At 52.7% G+C, this 19,783-nt stretch overlaps 1 long non-coding RNA gene across 2 annotated transcripts in view; it reads left to right on the top strand.

Moving 5' to 3' along the window:
- Positions 1-868: 868 nt before the first annotated feature.
- The window catches only part of LOC105467052 (uncharacterized), a 41,709-nt gene continuing 22,794 nt past the window's right edge, over positions 869-19,783 (top strand). Inside the window, exons 1-2 of one of the 2 annotated variants that reach the window (XR_011624643.1) lie at positions 869-1,266; positions 9,439-13,979. This is a non-coding gene — a long non-coding RNA (uncharacterized lncRNA). The remainder of the gene's footprint in view (positions 1,267-9,438; positions 13,980-19,783) is intronic. The other variant, XR_978592.3, reaches the window with a different exon arrangement.

Below are 19,783 nucleotides of genomic sequence, written 5' to 3'. Positions count from 1 at the left end.
CAGATATCTTCTCCTCAGAGGCCTCCCCTGATGACAATAGCTCATATGGACCCCTCCCTGAAGTCAGTCTCACATGACCTATTTTAATGTCCTCATGGCTCCTCACGCTCTCTGAAGTGATCTTGGTCAACTATTTGTTTACTTGAACGTCACTAGAACGCAAGTTCTGAGAGGCTGGGGACAAGACTGTGCTCTCGTGTTCCCATGGTCTAAATAGTGCCTAGCACGTAGTAGGCACTCAGTAAACATCTGAACAATATGTATTTGATGTGACCTGGATCAAGAAGTCCCAGCCTCAGCTTCCTTTTTCTGTTAGGTTCTGCCTTCTCTCAGCCTCCCAGGGAGGCTCTGGATGAGATCAGAGATGGCAAAACGCTCTCTCCGGGAGAGGGAGGGCACGGCGCCCGCCTGGGGATGAGGTCAGTGCAGCAGGCACCTCTCCTCAGTGCAGGAGGCAAGCAGAACCGCAAAGATCATCTTGGCCAGACCCATGCCCCTGGAATCCCAGACGGGCAGGGCAGGGCAGGGCGTGTGACCCCTTCCCCTGGTGGGAAGCTCCTCCCGGCGGGGCCTCCTCTTCCCTTCCCCGGGGAGGCAGGTGGAGCTGCGTCCTCATCTTTGTTCCCATCTGGAGCGCGTTTGGCGCGGCGTGGCGGGGGCGGGGCTGAGCCCCCGCAGTGCCCGGAGAGACGGGCCCGCCCGCTTATCTGATCTGCGGCTAATTGAAACTCCCTGCTCGCGAAGGTCAGCTCGGTCCCCTGACAGCTGCCGAGCCGAGCCGGGCCGGATGGAAAACCCGGGCTGTGCAGGGCCCGGCGGGGCGCTGGGGGGAGGGGTTGTGGGGGGCTGCCTCTGCGGCAAAGTAGACAAAGGCGGCCCCTCCCTCCCTGTGCGCGCTGCTGGGGGTCGCCAGAGGTAGCGGCCTTCGCCCTCACCCTGCAGGGTGTTCCAGCCGGGGTCACATGGCCTAAGGCTACAGAGGAGGGGGGCGCCCTTAATCCCTACGTGCCCGCCCACCCCGCTCCCACGCCGGGGCCCTGTCTGGGGTCTCTGGGAGAGTCACCCCCAGCTTCCTGCCCCCACCCCGCCTCCACGCCCCGGCTCTGAGACTTCCTGCCTCCCCGGCTCCGGGCAGCTCAGGCTGTGGGAAGCTGGCGGGGCGGGGGCGGCCCGATCCCCTCCCTCTGTGCACTCGACGGGGCGCTGGGGGTCCGGGAGGAAGTGTGCACGCTGGGGGACACGGCTCGGCCCAGAAGCCGCCATCCGGTGGGTCAGGTGCGGCCTCAGCCTGGGAGGGCGGGCGGGCAGGCCTGTTGCTAATGGTGCTGGGACGGGCGGTGGGCGGGGGGGCGGGGGGATGGTAGCTGGGGAGCCTCTGGGAGCCCCGTTTCCAGGGTTCCGGGTGCGGACGTGGCGAGCTCTGGAGACTGCAACCCCGCCCGCCGCGCCCCAGGCGGTCCCAGTCCCTAAGCAGCCCGCACGGGCCTCCCGCTAGCTGCCTGTGCGCCTAGGCTGAGGTGCTGGGGAGCTCCCGAAGCGGAACTCCTAGCCTCCGGGCTAAGCGTGCGCCCCTAATCGAAGTCTTTGGGGCCTTGGCTTTCACAGCCAAGAAGAAATAATTCCAACCACAGATTTTCAGAACCACGTGCCAAACACCATGATAAGCGTTGAACGTATTTTGTATCAATTAGGCCTCACAATTCCATTTTGCTAATGAGCAAGCTGAGGCGCAGAGAGGTGGTGACTTGGCCGAAGTCACACAGCTAGTAAGTTATCGAGGCGGGGCTCGGCTGTGACTCAAAAGCCAGCGTTGTTAGCCTCGGGTGGTCACGTCTTAGCAAGAGCTCTGCAGTTGTGCGCCAATATAGGTCGATTACCCAGGGCATCCACGAATGCAAACAGCCCCTTGGCGGCGTCTTGCCGCACGTGTTCTCGTCTTGGGGTTGGGCACGTGTTTCGTGGTGCAGTCCCGCGTGTCAGAGCCCGGGGATAGAGGTATAGCCTAGCGCACTGGTGCCCAGGTGCGCCATTCGCCGTTGGGACCTGGCAGTCATATGGCTGGGGCCTGAGCTGCGAGCAGGGCGGAGCGGGGGAGGAGAACTCGGAGCTGAGTCCACGCGGGCCGCGGCGCCTGGGAGGCCGCAATCCCGGCGCCTGCAGCCGGCGAGGCGCGGGGTGACGCGCGGGGGCCCAGCTACCGTGACCTCCTCCGCGGTTGCCATGGAGACCGTGCACTATAAATAAAAAAAAAAAAAAAAAGGAGGAGGAATTTCAAACCCGTTTTCTACGGCGCTTGGCGGGAGGGGGGAGGAAAGCTCTCTTTGAATCGAGTTTCCCATTTCACCTTCCCAGGCGGCGGGAGCGCTTCCCCCGCAGCCCAGCCGGGAAATTGCCGCCCCTCACGCCGCGTGGCGCCCCCTGAGGAAGCTAATTAGCGCAGCCCAGGGAGCTGGAGACAGGGGGACCGAGCCCCGGGGGGCCAGGACCCGCCTCTTTTGTGGGGGGAAGCGCCTACAAATTGGCCCCCATCTCTCCAGGCGCGCGCGCAGCCCAGCGCGGGCCGGGGCACGGGGCGCAGGCGGGAGGTCGCATCTGCAGCTTTGGCGCAATGAATCAGGCGCGGCCGCCGCCGCCGCCGCCGCCGCCGCCGCCGCCGAGCGCGTCTGGCATCCGGAGTCTCCCGGGATCGAAAATAATTTGGGCAAAGCGGTGGGAGGTGTGTGTGCGCGCGCTCCGAGGGGAGGGCGGGGGAGCAGGCCGGGCGGGGTGCGCGGGGCTGGGGGAGGTGCCATCCGACAGCCCCGCTGTGGTGAGAACAGAGTTGACACTTCTTTCCTTTCCACTTACTGCGGCAAGTACTGCGAGGAAGTTTAACCCTCTCGCTGCTTGGAGGGTTAGAGGCTCTGGGAGCGCCCTCATGAGGGCGCGCCGGAGCGGGGGGTTCCAGGTGTGCAGACTCCTTTGGAGTGGGCTGTTGTGGCGGGCTGGAGTCAGCCTTTTAGCTCCTCAGACCAGCGCGCCTACCCGACATTCCTCAAGGCATCCGTCTGGGACTTTCTTAATCCTTCCGTTTGCCTTCTGTGCATCTGGCTAGTGTCAGCGCTATGGCCTCAGTTTCCCCACCTATACAAGAGGGTGGGGATTCTATAGCACCTTCCCTGTCGGTCTGGTGACCCTGGTTTCGTGACCCTCTCTCTGGCTTGATCCCTGGGCCTGGGCAGGGGTGAGCCCGTTAGGGCAGCCGGGTGCAGGAGTCAGAACCTGACCCTCCTTGTCTCCCGCCAGCGCTCTGGGCGCCGTTCGTCAAAATGGCCGGGTTCCTGTTTTTGCCTCTGAAGGCAGAAATGTCACTGCCGCTGCATTAAGCACGCTCGGCGGGAACTCGGTTTGGAGCGAGGAGCTGGCGCTCAGCCCTGCCAAGCTGCCTGCCGCAGGGGGGTGGGGATGGGCTGGCTGGCCAGCCGGCCTGGCTGGGGTCAGTCTTTGTCTATGAGGGGCTCCTACCTTCCTGTCTCTAGCCCGACATGGCCCACTCCCCTAAACCGTGCTGGTTGCTCCCACCCCACTCAAGTTTGGCGGGGGCGGGGCGGGGGAGATGGGGGGGGGGATTAAAGGGGAGGATCTGTGCCCCTCTGGCTCGGGGATAGCAGGGAGGTGATTGGGCAGAACTCATTTCCTTCTCCCCACCCCCATAATTGGCAACACCTCTGGAATTCATGGATCATCTCCCCCCTAATGTTGCCCATTTGACGAGGAAGGAATGGTAGCCAGGCCTCAGGGCATCCTCAGTCTTCCGACCTGAAGTTTCTCCAGGAGGGCTTGGGGGAGAGGGTGCATTTCACCTTTTCGTAGCTTCCTTCTGGCCAAGGGATCCCACCACCCCAGGAATTCTCCAATCCTGGTGCACAGCAGACCACTTGTCCTTGTGAGCACACAGATGTGAGGAGGAGGGGGCAGGCCAATGTGGAGAGTCTGATTTAGTGGGTCTGAAGTGGTCCTGTGATCTGCACACCTCACGAGACCTGAGGGAAGGCCCCCACCCTCACTGAGAGGCATGCTGGGAGTCCCACAGAAATCGGAGGTGATGGGGTTTAGCAAGTCACTGAACAATGGGAGATTGAGAGAGGGATCACTTAGTAAGGTAGGAACTTGGTGGTTGAGAGTGTGGGCTCTGGACTCAGGAGGACCAAGCTTAAATCCTGGCTCTACCACTAATTGACTGCATGCTGGAGGGCAGATGACCCAAACTGAGCCTTGGTTGTCTCAGTTTTAAAATGGTGGTAACACTGATGGTCCTTAACCCCACCAAAACAATGTGTGGTTTCTATGGGACAGTGCATGGAAAGTGCTGAATGTAGGTCCAGGTACTTAGTAACTGCATGATACATGTGAGCTTCTGTCATTGTCATCACTATTAAAACTGTTGGAACTCAGATTTGTAGTTCAGACTTTAGTTTTGGGGTAGAGGACAGTCTGGCCCAAACGTCTCTGGTTCTCCTAGTCTCATCCTTTAGGGGTCCACCAGGTCCTGGTCAGGGGAGAGTGAGCGTGGGGTAGGGGTCAGTCCCCTGGGTATGGTCTCATCTGTGGTTCTCCACTCCCTACCCCAAGCCCTAGTGCCTTAGGTCTCTTTCACCCTTGGGTGTCCCCTCACAGCTCCCATTTGGAGCTACAGATGCCCACTGGGCATTGGCTTGGCTAGTACTTGAGGGCTTGCCCCTCCTAGACCCATATCCAGCCTCCCTTCTCTATGAAGCATCAGATTCTGTGATGGTACAAGCGCCCGGGTAAATTAGGCCCCTGCACCCTAGGTGGTAGGGGAACTGGGAGTGTTAATGTTGAGCATGTAGGGTGCAGGAATAGGACACCCAAATTGGAGCAGCCTTTGGAAAGTGGAATCCCACTTCCCTCTTTGGAAAGATAGATTGAGGGGAGCTGAGTAAGGACATAGTACGAATGTGTGCCTGGAATCTAGGGCTGATATCTGTTTCATTCAGGATATTTGGGACTGCTGATTTCAGAATACAGGAAGGACTAACTGAAAACCAAGGCTACACACTGGGGAGGATCCTGGGGCAGATGCCTTGGCATGGGAGCATTCTTTTTTCTTTTTCTTTTGTTTTTTGAGACGGAGTCTCACTCTGTCGCCCAGGCTGGAGTGCAATCTTGCGATCTCAGCTCACTGCAACCTCCGCCTCCCAGGTTCAAGAGATTGTCCTGTCTCAGCCTCCTGCGTAGCTGGGATTACAGGCACACACCATCACGCCTGGCTAATTTTTTTGTATTTTAGTAGAGACGGAGTTTCACCGAGTTTCCCAGACTGGTCTTGAACTCCTGAGCTCAGGCAATCCACCCACCTCGGCCTCCCAAAGTGCTAGGATTACAGGCGTGAGCCATGGCGCCCGGCCTGGCATGGAAGCATTCTAACTTGACTTGGGGAAGGGGTGTCTGTCCACTTGAGGCTGCCAGGTGGCTGAGGCTGAGATGACCTCATAGAGCTCCTTCTTGGGCTGTAGGCAGCAAAGGGCACCAGCTTTGGACTCTACTCTTCTCACGCGTGCTTGCACATCTGCCCATGCTCGCCACACTGACCCAGATTCATACTGGCCCATATGTTCTCATGCCCCCACGTGTACATTCATGTACTTGCTAACGTACATGTACACACGTGGTATACCACCACATGTACAACACACATGTATGCTTATGCATGCACAAGTACACACAGGTACACGCTTGGATAACCAGACGCACACATACTAACTTGCACACGGGCACTCTGATGCACCCATGCATACATTAACACCATGTACACACACAGTAACAAATGCACACGCATGGGCAAACCTACAGCCATTTGTTCTTCCATCAGCCAATTCGTGTGTATGTAAACTGTATCTCCCATGAGAATAGTACTATCTTTGTTCATTGTCAAGTCCCCCAAGATAAGAGAGGTTTGTTCAACCTCAAGGCTCACATGCTTGGTACTTGGGAGGTAAACAATACAGTATTGTTTGGAATATATGAGTAATTGTATAAGTGTATATAGAAATGAGTAATCTATGGTAAATAATAACCATAACAGTAAATGCCACCCCCATTTATTGAGTAGGTGCTATGTGCCTAACCCTGTGCTACCAGTACCATCTCATCTCAGCCTCATAGCAACTTATGAGGCAAGTACTTGTTTTTGGAATTTTTTTCTTTCTTTTTTTCTTTTTGAGACGGAGTCAACGCCTAGGCTGGAGTGCAGTGGCGCGATCTCAGTTCACTGCAAGCTCCTCCTCCTGGGTTCACGCCATTCTCCTGCGTCAGCCTCCTGAGTAGCTGGGACTACAAGCGCTGCCACCATGCCTGGCCAATTTTTTGTATTTTTAGTAGAGACGGGGTTTCACCGTGTTAGTTGGGATGATCTCGATCTCCTGACCTCGTGATCCACCCGTCTCAGCCTCCCAAAGTGCTGGGATTATAGGCGTGAGACACCGCGCCCGGCCTTTTTTTTTTTTTTTTTTTTTTTTTTTGAGATAGAGTCTTACTCTGTAACCAGGCTGGAGTGCAGTGGGGCGATCTCAGCTCACTGCAGCCTTCGCCTCCCAGGTTTAAGAGATTCTCCTGCCTCAGCCTCCCAAGTAGCTGGGATTACAGGCACGCGCCACTGAGCCCAGCTAATTTTTTGTATTTTAGTAGAGACGGGGTTTCACCATGTTGGCCAAGATGGTCTCAATCTCCTGACCTTGTGATCCACCCACCTCCACCTCTCAAAGTGCTGGAATTACAGGCATGAGCCACCATGCCCAACCGAGGCAAGTACTCTTATAATTTCTGCTTAGGCGTTTGGGAGCTGAGGCTGCAAGAAACAGTCATTGCCTGTATCGGCTTGCTAGGGCTCGCATAACAAAATACCCCAGACTGGGTGGCTTACAGTTCTGGAAACCAGATGTCCAAATTCAAGGTCTTGGGAGGACCCTTCTGAGGGCTGTGAAGGAAGGATCTGTTCAGGCCTTTTTCCTTGGCTTGTAGATGGCCACCTTCTCCCTGCGTCTCTTCGTCTCTTCACCTTGTCTAACCTCTGTGCATATCTGTTTCCAAACTACCCCTGCTTATGAGGACACCAGTCATATTGATTAAGGCCCACCCTAAAGACCTCTTTTTTTTTTTTTTTTTTTGAGACAGAGTCTCTCTATGTTGCCGAGGCTAGAGTGCAATGGTACGATCTCGGCACACTGCAGCCTCCGTCTCCTGGGTTCAAGCAATTCTCCTGCCTCAGCCTCCTGAGTAGCTGGGATTACAGGCTCCTACCACCACGCCAGGGTAATTTTTGTATTTTTAGTAGAGATGGGCTTTTACCATGTTGGCCAGGCTGGTGTTGAACTCCTGACCTCAGTTGATCCACCTGCTTTGGCCTCCCAAAGTCCTGGGATTACAGGCGAGAGCCACTGCTCCCAGCTTTTTTTTTTTTTTTTTGGAAACGCAGTTTCACTCTTGTTGCCCAGGATTTTTGGTAGATACAGGGTTTCACCATGTTAGTCAGGCTGGTCTCAAACTCCTGACCTCAGGTGATCCACCCGCCTCAGCCTCCCAAAGTGCTGGGATTACTGGCGTGAGCCACTGCGCCTGGCCAAAGACCTCATTTTAAATTGAATTTATCTGTAAAGACTCTATTCCCAAGTAAGGTCACATTCTGAGATACTGAAGGCTTATTAAAGACTTTAACTTATGAATTTTTGGAGGTACCCAATTCAACCCATAATACTACCCAAGTTTGCACAACTGGGAAGTAGTGTAAACAGGATTTGATCCTGAGTCTGGAATGCCAGGGCCCATGGTATCACTCTACTAAGTGGTGCAGAGTTTGGTGTGTGTGTGTGTGTGTGTGTCCTGGTGGTTGCTATCTGATGCTATTATTTCCTGCTAGCAGATGGGCATCTAGAGCCTGCTTGCATGAAGGAGTTGGCCCCTATTCACCCTGGCTTGCTGGTGCGCTGGAAGCTTTTATACTTCTTCTGTCATGGCATGGGCACCCAGAGCCATCCCCCAGGGCTGTGGTGGCCAATGCTGACCAGCCAATACTGATAGGAGTGCCTAGAGGGGGACATGGGGGGCCAGGGAGCTGCTGACTCCCCCCTACCCCACCACTAGCCATCATCTCCAATGCTGCAGCCTCATTTCAAAGGCTTAGCCTATTCAGGTGGGAAGCTGGAGACATTTTGGAGGTGGATAGGGACAGTCATGAGGCCTCCCTGCATCAACTGGGACAGCTAAGACCAGGCAGGCCTGTGCTGACCTTTGTCCATAGCCTGAACCTCTCCTTGTGCCACACAGGAGTCAGGGAGGCTGGACCTCACCCCTCTTCTCCTCTGAGCTTAGCTGGAGGCCTAAAAAAGAGCCCTGGCAAAGGAGGGAGGCAAAACACCTAGTCTGATGGGGAGACACAGCCTCTGTTCTAAGAGGAGCACAGGTTTGGGAGGGAAGGCCTCTGTCTTCTGGAATTTTTCAGTCTGAAAAGCCCCAGACTCTCTAAGCCTCACTTTGCTCATCTGGGAAGTGGGGATGACAGTGTAGTCATCTGTGAGGGTTCCAGGAGTTATAATGTGGAAGGACCAAGGACCAGGATCAACATGGATATCTTAAACCGTGCATAGCCACAGCATTCAGAGGTATGATGATGATGATGATGATGATTATTATTATTGGTAATATTTACTGGGCACTTACTAGACCTCAAGTCAAATGCTAAGTGCATGCTTTACCCAATTATCTCAGTTAATCATTTTTTTTTTTTTTTCTGAGATTGAGTCTCACTCTGTTGCCCAGGCTGGGGTGCAGTGGTGTGATCTCAACTCCCTGTGACCTCCCTCCTCAAGTGATTCTCAAGTGGTTCAAGTAATTCTTCCCCCTCAACCTCCAGAGTAGCTGGAACTACAGACATGCGCCACCACACCTGGCTAATTTTTATTTTTATTTATTTTTTGTCTCGGTTTGTCGCCCAGGCTGGAGTGCAGTGGTGCAATCTTGGCTCACTGCAAACCATTTGGCTCACCCCTGTAATTGCAACACTTTGGGAGGCTGAGGTGGGTGGATAACTTGAGCTCAGGAGTTCAAGACCAGTCTGAACAACATGGTTGATATGATTTGGCTGTGTCCCCACCCAAATCTCAACTTGAATTGTATCTCCCGTAATTCCCATGTGTTGTGGGAGGGACCCAGAGGGAGGTAATTGAATCATGGGGGCTGGTCTTTCCTGTGCTATTTTTGTGATAGATAGTGAATAAGTATCATGAGATCTGATGGATTTGTCAGGGATTTCTGTTTTTGCTTCTTCCTCATCTTTCTCTTGCTGCTACCATGTAAGAAGTGCCTTTCACCTCTCACCATGATTCTGAGGCCTCCTCAGCCATGTGGAACTGTAATTTCAATTAAATTTTTTTTTATTCCCAGTTTCAGGTATGTCCTTATCAACAGTATGAAAACGGACGAATACAGTAAATTGGTACCAGGAGTGGGGTGTTGCTGAAAAGATACCGAAAAAAGTGGAAGCAACTTTGGAACTGGGTAACAGGCAGAAGTTGGAACAGTTTGGAGGGCTCAGAAGACAGGAAAATGAGGGAATGTTTGGAACTTCCTAGAGACTTGTCAAATGGCTTTGCCCAAAATGCTGATAACGATATGGACAATAAGGTCCAGGCTGAGGTGGTCTCAGATGGCCATGAGGAACTTGTTGGGAACTGGAGTAAAGGTGACTCTCATTATTTATTTATTTAATTAATTTTTTTCTTTTTTTTTTTTTTTTTTGAAATGGAGTCTCGCTCTGTCGCCCAGGCTGGAGTGCAGTGGCTGGATCTCAGCTCACTGCAAGCTCTGCCTCCCGGGTTCCCGCCATTCTCCTGCCTCAGCCTCCCGAGTAGCTGGGACTACAGGCGACCGCCATCTCGCCCGGCTAATTTTTGTATTTTTTAGTAGAGATGGGGTTTCACTGGGTTAGCCAGGATGGTTTCGATCTCCTGACCTCATGATCCGCCCGTCTCGGCCTCCCAAAGTGCTGGGATTACAGGCATGAGCCACCGCGCCCAGCCAATTAATTTTTTTTTTTGAGACAGAGTTTTTGCTCTGTCACTCAGGCTGGAGTGCAATGGCATGATCTGGGCTTACTGCAAACTCTGCCTTCCAGGTTCAAGTGATTCTCCTGCTTCAGCCTCCCAAGTAGCTGGGATTACAGGTGCCCACCACCATGCCTGGCTAATTTTTGTATTTTTAGTAGAGACGGAGTTTTGCCATGTTGGCCGGGCTGGTCTTGAACTCCTGATCTCAGGTGATCTGCCCGCCTTGGCCTTCCAAAGTGCTGGGATTACAGGTGTGAGCCACCACACCTGGGTTTTTTTTTTTTTTTTTTTTTTTTGAGATGGAGTCTCACTCTGTGGCCCAGGCTGGAGTAGTGGTGCAATCTCTGCTCACTGCAAGCTCTGCCTCCTGGGTTCCTGCCATTCTTCTGCCTCAGCCTCCTGAGTAGCTGGGCCTACAGGCGCCCACCACCACACTCGGTTAATTTTTTGTATTTTTAGTAGAGACAAGATTTCATTGTGTTAGCCAGGATGGTCTCAATCTCCTGACCTCGTGATCTTCCTGCCTCGGCCTCCCAAAGTGCTGGGATTACAGGTGTGAGCCACCGTATGTGGCCTTTTTTTTTTTTTTTTTTTTTTTTTAGATAGAGTCTCACTCTGTCACCAGGCTAGAGTGCAGTGGCGCAATCTCGGCTCACTGCAACCTCTCTCTGCCTCCTGGGTTCAAGTGATTCCCCTGCCTCAGCCTTCTGAGTAGCTAGGACTATAGGCGCACGCCACTACGCCTAGCTAATTTTTGTATTTTTAGTAGAGACGAGGTTTTACCATGTTGGCCAGGATGGTCTCAATCCCCTGACCTTGTGATCTGCCCACCTTGGCCTCCCAAAGTACTGGGATTACAGGCTTGAGCCACTGTGCCTGGCCTCTTGTTATGTGTTAGCAAAGAGACTGGTGGCATTTTGCCTCTGTCCTAGAGATTTATGGAACTTTGAACTTGAGAAAGATGATTTAGGGTATCTGGTAGAAGACTGTTCTAAGCAGTAAAGCATTCAGGAGGTGACTTGGGTGCTGTTAAAGGCATTCAGTCTTATAAGGGTAGCAGAGCAAAGTTTGGAAAATTTGCAGCCTGACTATGCGATAGAAAAGAAAAACCCTTTTTCTGGGGAGAAATTCAAGCTGGCTGCAGAAATTTGCATAAGTAGTAAGGAGCCTAATGTTAATCCCCAAGACCATGGGGAAAACGTCTCCAGGCCATGTCAGAGACCTTCATGGCGGCCTCTCCCATCACAGGCCCAGAGGCCCAGGAGAAAAAAGTTGTTTCATGGGCTGGACCCAGGGTCCCCATGCTGTGTGCAGCCTAGGGATTTGGTGCCCTGTGTTCCAGCTGCTCCAGCCGTGGTTGAAAGGGGCCAATATACATAATGGACTTTGGCTTCAGAGGGTGGAAACCCCAAGCCTTGGCAGCTTCCATGTTATGTTGAACTTGCAGATGCACAGAAGTCAAGAATTGAGGTTTTGGAACCTCCACCTAGATTTCAGAAGATGTATGGAAAGTCCTGGATGCCCAGGCAAAAATTGCTACAGGGACAGGGCTGTCATGGAGGACCTCTGCTAGGGCAGTGTGAAAGGGAAATGTGGGGTCAGAGCCCCCACACAGAGTCTCAGCTGGGGCGCTGCCTAGTGGAGTTGTGAGAAGATGGCCACCACCCTCCAGACCCCAGGATGGTAGATCCACCAACAGCTTGCACCATGCGCCTGGAAAAGCTGCAGACACTCAACACCAGCCCGTGAAAGCAGCCAGGAGGGAGGCTGTACCCTGCAAAGCTACAGGGGCGGAGCTGCCCAAGACCATGGGAACCTACCTGTTGCATCAGTGTGACCTGGATGTGAGACCTGGAGTCAAAGGAGACCATTTTGAAGCTTTAAAATTTGACTGCCCCGCTGGATTTTGAACTTGCATGGGGCCTATAACCCCTTTGTTTTGGCCAATTTTTCCCATTCGGAATGGCTATATTTACCCAATACCTGTACCCCCATTGTATGTAGGAAGTAACTAGCTTGCTTTAGTTTTTGTTTTTTTTTTTTTTGAGATGGAGTCTCACTCTGTCACCCAGACTGGAATGCAGTGGCATGATCTTGGCTCACTGCAACCTCTGCCTCCCAGGTTCAAGCGATTCTCCTGCCTCAACCTCCCGAGTAGCTGGGACTGCAGGCATGTGCCACCACACTTGGCTGATTTTTTATTTTTACTAGAGATGGAATTTCACCATATTGGCCAGGCTGGTCTGAAACTCCTGACCTCAGGTGATTAACCTGCCTTGGCCTCCCAAATGCTGGGATTACAAGTGTGAGCCACCACACCTGGCTTTTTTTTTTTTTTTTTTTTTTTTTTTTTTTTAAGACAGAGTCTCACTCTGTTGCCCAGGCTGGAGTGTAGTGGCACGATTTCAGCTCACTGCAGCCTCCACCTCCCAGGTTCAAGTGATTCTCCTGGCCAGGCGCGGTGGCTTAAGCCTGTAATCCCAGCACTTTGGGAGGCCGAGACGGGCGGATCACGAGGTCAGGAGATCAAGACCATCCTGGCTAACACGGTGAAACCCTGTCTCTACTAAAAATACAAAAAAAATTAGCCGGGCGAGGTGGTGGGCACCTGTAATCCCAGCTACTCGGGAGGCTGAGGCAGGAGAATGGCGTGAACCTGGGAGGCAGAGCTTGCAGTGAGCTGAGATCCGGCCACTGCACTCCAGCCTGGGCAACAGAGCGAGACTCCGTCTCAAAAAAAAAAAAAAAAAAAAAAAAAATCAAGTGATTCTCCTGCCTCAGCCTCCTAAGTAGCTGGGACTACAGGCGCATGCCACCACGCCCAGCTAATTTTGTAGTTTTAGTAGAGGCAGAGTTTCACCATGTTGGCCAGGCTGGTCTCAAATTCCTGACTTCAAATGACCCACCCACCCTGGCCTCCCAAAGTGCTGTGATTACAGGTGCGAGCCACTGCACCTGGCTGCTTGCTTTTGATTTTATAGGCTCATAGGTGGAAGGGACTTGCCTTGTCTCAGATGAGACTTTGGACTGTGGACTTTTGGGTTAATGGTAAAATGAGTAAGACTTTGGGGGGCCGGGCGCGGTGGCTCACACCTGTGGTCCCAGCACTTTGGGAGGCCGAGACGGGCGGATCACGAGGTCAGAAGATCGAGACCATCCTGGCTAACACTGTGAAACACTGTCTCTAAAAAAAAAAGAAAGAAAAAAAAAGACTTTGGGGGACTGTTGGGAAGGCATGATTGGTTTTGAAATGTGAGGACATGAGATTTGGGGGAGCCAGGGTCGGAATCATATGGTTTGGCTGTGTCCCCACCCAAATCTCAACTTGAATTGTGTCTCCCATAAGTTCCACCTGTTGTGGGAGGGACCCAGTGGGAGGTAATTGAATCGTAGGGTCTGGTCTTTCTGTGCTATTCTTTTTTTTTTTTTTTTTTGAGACGGAGTCTTGCTTTGTCGCCCAGGCTGGAATGCAGTGGCGCGATCTCGGCTCACTGCAAGCTCCGCCTCCCGGATTCACGCCATTCTCCTGCCTCAGCCTCCGAGTAGCTGGGACTACAGGCGCCCGCCACCTCGCCCGGCTAATTTTTTTTGTATTTTTAGTAGAGACGGGATTTCACCGTGTTAGCCAGGATGGTCTCGATCTCCCGACCTCGTGATCCACCTGCCTCGGCCTCCCAAAGTGCTGGGATTACAGGCGTGAGCCACCGCGCCTGGCCTTTCTGTGCTATTCTTGTGATAGTGAATAAGTCTCATAAGATCTGATGGGTTTATCAGGGGTCTCCACTTTTGCTTATTCTCATTTTTCTCTTGCCAGCCTCATGTAAGAAGTGCTTTTCACCTCCCGCCATGATTCTGAGGCCTCCCCAGCCATGTGGAACTGTAAGTCCAATTAAACCTGTTTTTGTTCCCAGTTTCAGGTATGTCTTTTTTTTTTTTTTTTTTTTTTTTGAGACAGAGTCTCGCTCTGTCGCCCAGGCTGGCATGCAGTCGCGCAATCTCGGCTCACTGCAAGCTCCACCTCCCGGGTTCACGCCATTCTCCTGCTTCAGCCTCCTGAGTAGCTGGGACTACAGGTGCCCACCACCATGCCTGGCTAAGTTTTTTGTATTTTTAGTAGAGACGGGGTTTCACCATGTTAGCCAGGATGGTCTTGATCTTCTGACCTCGTGATCCACTTGCCTTGGCCTCCCAAAGTGCTTGGATTACAGGTGTGAGCTACCGTGCCCTGCCAGTTTCGCGTATATCTTTATCAGCCATGTGAAAACAGACTAATACAATGGTGAAACTTTGTCTCTACAAAAAATACCAAAATTAGCCAGGCGTGGTGGTACACGCCGGTAGTCCCAGCTACTAGGGAGGCCGAGGTGAAAGGATCGCTGGAGCTCAGGAGGTCGAGGCTTCAGTGAGCTGTGAGTGTGCCACCACTCCAGGCTGGGTGACGGCATAAGGCCCTGTCTCAAAAATAAATAAATAAGGCCGGGCGCGGTGGCTCAAGCCTGTAATCCCAGCACTTTGGGAGGCCGAGACGGGCGGATCACGAGGTCAGGAGATCGAGACCATCCTGGCTAACACGGTGAAACCCCGTCTCTACTAAAAAATACAAAAAACTAGCCGGGCGAGGTGGCGGGCGCCTGTAGTCCCAGTTACTCGGGAGGCTGAGGCAGGAGAATGGTCTAAACCCGGGAGGCGGAGCTTGCAGTGAGCTGAGATCCGGCCACTGCACCCCAGCCTGGGTGACAGAGCAAGACTCTGTCTCAAAAAAAAAAAAAAAAAATAAAAAAAAATAAATAAATAAATAAATGAAGAAACAGATCCAGTGAGGTGGACTTGCCCAGTGTCACACAGCTGGAGAGCGAGAGTGGAGGTTTGACCCTGCTCTGAAGATTTTACTGGCTGGGCACAGTGAGTGACTCACGCCTGTAATCTCAGCACTTTGGGAGGCCAAGGCAGAAGGGTAGTTTGAGCCTAGGAGTTCAAGACCAACCTGGGAGACCCTGTCTTTACAAAAATTACAAAAATTAGCTGGGCATGGTAGTCCCAGTTACTTGGGAGGCTGAAGTGGGAGGAGCTCTTGAGTCTGGGAGGTCTAGGCTGCAGTGAGCTGTGATTGTGCTACTGCCCTCCAGCCAGGGTGACAGTGAGACCTTGTCTCTAAAGAAAAAAAAGGTTTCACAGTAGGCCCTACAATTGTGTGAAGACAGGGGATCTCAGGGTGGGGGCCTAGGAGTAAGGACTCTACCATGGCTGGTAATGGCCCTAGTTCTGGGGTCCCCACCCTCTGAGCCTATACCCAGTCCTCAGAGGTGTAGGCTGAGGAGTGTTCTTTGTCAGGGTGAACCAGGCCCCTGTGTCTGGATGTATTTTTTTTTTTTTTTGAGATGGAGTCTTGCTCTGTTGCCCAGGCTGGAGTGCAGTGAGATCTCGGCTCACTGCAACCTCCCCCTCCCAGGTTCAAGCAATTATCTGCCTCAGCCTCCCGAGTAGCTGGGATTATAGGCGCTCGTCACCACTTCTGGCTAATTTTTTGTATTTTTAGTAGAGACAGGGTTTCACCATCTTGGCCAGGCTGGTCTTGAACTCCTGACCTCGTGATTCACCTGCCCCAGCCTCCCAAAGTGCTGGGATTACAGGTGTGAGCCACCGCGCCTGTACAATTGTTTTTTGTTTTTGTTTTTTTTTGAGACGGAGTTTCACTCTTTTTTTTTTTTTTTTTTTTTGAGGCGGAGTCTCGCTCTGTCGCCCAGGCTGGAGTGCAGTGGCGCGATCTCGGCTCACTGCAAGCTCCGCCTCCCGGGTTCCCGCCATTCTCCTGCCTCAGCCTCCCGAGTAGCTGGGACTACAGGCGCCGCCACCACGCCCGGCTAATTTTTTTGTATTTTTAGTGGAGACGGGGTTTCATTGTGTTAGCCAGGATGGTCTCGATCTCCTGACCTCGTGATCCGCCCGCCTCGGCCTCCCAAAGTGCTGGGATTACAGGCTTGAGCCACCGCGCCTGGCCTGAGTTTCACTCTTGTCACCTGGGCTGGACTGCGACGGCGCGGTCTCGGCTCACTGCAACATCTACCTCCCAGGTTCAAGTGATTCTCCTGCCTCAGCCTCCCGAGTAGCTGGGATTACAGGCGCCCGCCATCACGCCTGGCTAATTTTTGTATTTTTAGTGGAAATGGGGTTTCACCATGTTGGCCAGGCTGGTCTCGAACTCATGGCCTCAGGTGATCCACTTACCTCTTTCCAAAGTGCTGGGATTACAGGCGTGAGCCACTGCGCTTGACCTGCCTCTGGATTTTTGAAGTTGGTCCTTACAGCTCCCTGTAAGGTGAGAACTATTCCTGTTTTATAGGTGAAAATACTGAGACCCAGAGTCAGAATCAGTCCCCTAAGCAAGTCAGCAGGGCAGTGCCAGTCTCAAACTCAGGACTCCTGACTCCATGTTGATATTCTTTCTGTTGGAGGCAGGTGTCTTTAGGTAATTTGAGAACAGAAGTCCTTTTTGGTTCCCTTCCCCAACCCTGGGTTGCCACAAATGTGAGACTAAGGACAGGTTAGCGGAGGGTGCAGATCTTAAAAACCAACTCCCAATAGCAACACCAGTGTTAATTTAGCAGCGGACGTGTATTGATGGCTCACTTTGTGCCGGGCATGGTGCTTCTGTGTGCATGTGTGTGCAGCCTCAGAATCCTCCTCAACACAGTGCTTCAGACAGCAACTGTCAGCCAACGGGAAAAGACATAGGCCTGCAGTTCAGATCAGCCCATGTTAGTGAGCAGCAGGCATGAGGAGAGAACTGGCCAGTACTGGGGAGAACAAGGCCAGCATCTAGGAGGCAGATGTGAGACAATGGCGATAATGTAGGGGAACAGCTAGACTGTGGGGACACAGACATGGGGCCCCTGATGTCAAACTGAGGGGTTTGACAAGAAAGGTTTCTTGGAGGAAGTGATATTTCAGCTGAACTCCTCTGCACCCTTAGGTGTTCCCCAAACCAGACTATGCCCCATCCTACCTCATACCATCCATCCTCCAAGATGATGAGAGTTAGGGGTTCAATAGGATTGAGCCAGGCAAAGAAGATAGGGTGGGAAGGAAGAGTTCCCAGCTCTAGGCTGGGAGAATAGCACCCCAGAGGCCTGAAATAGGAAGGAGCACAGCCTATCTGTGGAACTTAAAGATGCTAAATGAGGGCCGGGCGTGGTGGCTCACATCTATAATCCCAGCACTTTGGGAGGCCGAGGCAAGTGGATCACGAGGTCAGGAGATCGAGACCATCCTGGCTAACACAGTGAAACCCCGTCTCTACTAAAAATACAAAAAATTAGCCGGGCGTGGCGGTGGGCGCCTGTAGTCCTAGCTACTTGGGAGGCTGAGGCAGGAGAATGGCATGAACCCAGGAGGCAGAGCTTGCAGTGAGCTGAGATCACGCCACTGCACTCCAGCCTGGGCAACTGAGCAAGACTCCGTCTCAAAAAAAAAAAAAGATGCTAAATGAGGCAGAAGGTGGAGTATAAGGGGGCAGAGGGGAGGGCATTCATTTAGGGCACTGCAGACCAGGAGAAGAGGTCTGGGTTTAATGTTGTGGCATGGGGGTCCACTGATCTAGCTTCCTATCCGCCCCTCACATGGTACTTTCCTATCTCCAAGACCTTCTCACATCAGCCAGATTCACCCAATACTGCTTGGGAGTAGATGGAGCAGGGGTCACCATGGCCATTTTACAGATGAAGAAACTGAATCTCAGACATTACAGTGCTGGTCCACTTTGCCTGGCTGGTAAGAGGGGCAGCGGGCCTAGGTTCTGAGCCAAAGTCCTGGACTATTTGCAGGACCATCAGTGTGGATTCTGGAGGACGGATGGTATGGAGTAGGGTAGTGCACAGTCTGGTTTGGGGAACCCCTAAGGGTGCAGAGGGAGGGTGAGGATTCCTGCCAAAGCTCCAGGCTGGAGGGGACTGCGACCTCCCTCCTGCAGTCCATCCCCAGTGGCCGACTGGGGTGAGTCAGCCTGGATGAAGTCACCTACTTCCATGCAGACTGCACCCCCTGACGTGGGAGGCGCCTGTCAGGGGCACCAGCCGAGACTGAGGACAGGCTGGGCAGCACTCCAGGTCACTGTGTGGCAGCTGATTTAGGGGGACTGGAAATGTCCAGAGCCATCAGAAGCAGCTGGGTGTCTGGGGCCTTGACGCCCATAAGTCATACTGCTGCCTGCTGTTCCCTGCATTGCTACCCCAGGGGTCTGTGAAGACTCGCCAGGGACTGGGCTCATCAAAATCAGTTTATACCAAAGGAAATTAATTTTTGCCTCTCTGAGATGGGGTGTGGGGAAGGGAGTTTGGCTCCAGAGGTAGGCCTGTGACAGCACTGCAGGGAGGGGTTGGATCCCACAGTGTGACCACGATGGCACTGATCGAAGAGCCTCAGGGCTAGAGGGCCTGCGCATTCTACAGAGCGGGTGACTGAGGTTTCAAAGGAGCCTCCTAGTCTTTGGGACCAGAACCCATATTTTGTTCTTTATTAATCTGTCTTTATTCATTTATGTCCTCCCTCACGCCTGTTCCTTCTTTCCGTCTCTATCTCCATAAGTATTTACACTGGCACCTGCTATGTGCCAGGCACTGTCCTGTGTGGTAAGGACACAGAGATGCACAAGACAGACAAAGTCCTGCTCTCATGGAGCATGCAGTCTGGTTGAGTAAGACAGACTGGTCATAGCTAAATAAGAAAGTATCAGATGGGGAGGAGTGCTAGGTGAGCATTAAAGTAGAGTGATGTGAGGCGAGGCACAGTGGCTCACACCTGTAATCCCAGCACTTTGGGAGGCCAAGGCGGGTGGATCACCTGAGGTCAGAAGTTCGAGACCAGCCTGGTGAAACCTTGTCTCTACTAAAAATACAAAAATCAGATGGGCATGGTGGTGGGTGCTTGTAGTCCCAGCTACTCAGGAGGCTGAGGCAGGAAAATCGCTTGAACCTGGGAGGTGGAAGTTGCAGTAAGCTGAGATCACACCACTGCACTCCAGCCTGGGTGACAGAACAAAACTCTGTCTCAAAAAATAAATAATAAAAATAAAAGCAAAAATTAGCTGGGTGTGGTGACGTACTTGTAGGCCCACGTATTTGGGAGGCTGAGATAGGAGGATCGCTTGAGCCCAGGAAGTTGAGGCTGCAGTGAGCCGTGATTGTGCCAGTGCACTCCAGCCTGGGTGATAGAGCAAGGCCCTGTCTCAAAAAAAAAAAGACAAAACAGGAGTTGTCAAAGAAACCTTCAATGAGGCAGCTGGCCCAGACCCAGGATCTGCTTCCACACTTCTTGAGCTCCAGGCTTCTTTGTGGTGAGGGTGAGCAGCTAGCTGGGTCAGCCCTTTCCCTGCCCAGCTTTACTTGTGTCCCTGTCTGTCAGGAGCCCTCAGCGGCTCCCCATTGCTCAGTAACAACAGTTCTCAGTTCTTGAGTGATTACCTTAGTCTGGGCATAGAGCCTTTTTGTGAATCCCTACAACAACCCTGCTAGGCAGATACCATTATTATTTCCATTTTACAAATGAGGAAACTGAGGCTTGGAGAGGAGAAGAGATTTTTTCCAAGGTACCTCAACTGGTTAGTGACAAAGCCAGGATTCAGATTCGCTGAGCCATTAGTTGCCAATGCTGATGGAATGAAGTCCACTGCCCTCCCTGGAGTCACAGCC

Source organism: Macaca nemestrina, chromosome 6, assembly GCF_043159975.1.
Source record: "Macaca nemestrina isolate mMacNem1 chromosome 6, mMacNem.hap1, whole genome shotgun sequence".
Lineage (NCBI taxonomy): Eukaryota > Metazoa > Chordata > Mammalia > Primates > Cercopithecidae > Macaca > Macaca nemestrina.
This window is presented reverse-complemented; position numbering and strand designations above follow the sequence as displayed.